Source organism: Myotis yumanensis, unplaced genomic scaffold (genome assembly GCF_028538775.1).
Source record: "Myotis yumanensis isolate MYYU_CA2020_CCGP unplaced genomic scaffold, mMyoYum1.0.hap1 SCAF_2, whole genome shotgun sequence".
Classification (NCBI taxonomy): Eukaryota; Metazoa; Chordata; class Mammalia; order Chiroptera; family Vespertilionidae; genus Myotis; species Myotis yumanensis.
In genome coordinates this window covers 132,361,281-132,362,407 of record NW_027223753.1, presented here as the reverse complement: position 1 = coordinate 132,362,407, position 1,127 = coordinate 132,361,281, and positions in this window count along the sequence as shown.

Genomic DNA, 1,127 nt, shown 5'->3' with positions numbered 1-1,127 from the left:
ATTTTAATCTAAGTAACTTTCTAGGTAGAGGTGCCATTTACTGAGATGGGAAAGACTAGGAAGAAATGGTTTATGGGTTGGAGAAAAAGAAACTTGTTTTGCCTATGTTATATTTGAGGTGCCTGTTTTATATTTAATGATAATCATCATGTAGCCCCTAGATATGTAAGTCTAGACCTCAGTGCAGAGTGTGCAAATTAATAAAGATTGGAGTTAAGAGGGCCTGTGACAGGTGCACTTATGCCTCCCAGTCATGGTGGGTTGCCTTCAACAAGACGTTTTCTATTCTCCTCCCCAGACAACATCCTCATCAGTAAGAGACTGTCACAACCTAGTCAGCGAAAAGCCACCACACTTCGAACCCCCAGTTCGCTCCCCTGGACTCTTTGTTTATAACAGCCTTTCCCATCTTTCCCTTTCCTCTATAAAGGACATTCCTCTCCTTTGCTTCCCAGACTTGCATATTGTTTTGCAATAGCTTGTGTGTCCCGAATTGCAATTTCCTGATATTACTGAATTAATTCATGCTTTTGCTGGTAAAATAACCTTTTTAAGACCAACAAGAGGCAGGGACCTAAGATATGAATTTACTTCTACATTTACGTTTTTTTAAAGTCATGCTAGTGGGTGGGTTATGCGCAAATAGAGAAGAGAAATAATATAAGACTCAGCTCGTAGCCACTATAATATTTTGGTTGGGAAAAAAGAGTCAACAAGCAAGACAGAAAGAGCAGTTAGGATGCCAGGAAATAAAGCAAGAGAGTGTGGTTTCCCAGAAGCTAAGAGACAAGTTCTGAAGAAGCAAGTAACAATCAACAGTGAAAATGCTATTTGACTAAGTGAATCATATGAGAAATATGAGGATGTAAAAAGCACTTATCTGACTTTGTTAACCAGGATAGATTATTGGCATTGTAGGAATTTCACTCTGTGTGAGGTAGGTTCAAGAAAATGTGAGAGAGGAGGAAATATGATAAGTACTGGCAACAAATTTAGAAAAGAAAAGGAACAGACAAATGAGGTAGTAAAAGAAGAGGAATATGTTCCAAATGATGGATTTCTGCGATGAGAGATAATTCAGCTTGTTTGTCTGTTTATGGGTATGAGCCAATAGAGAAGAGGAAATT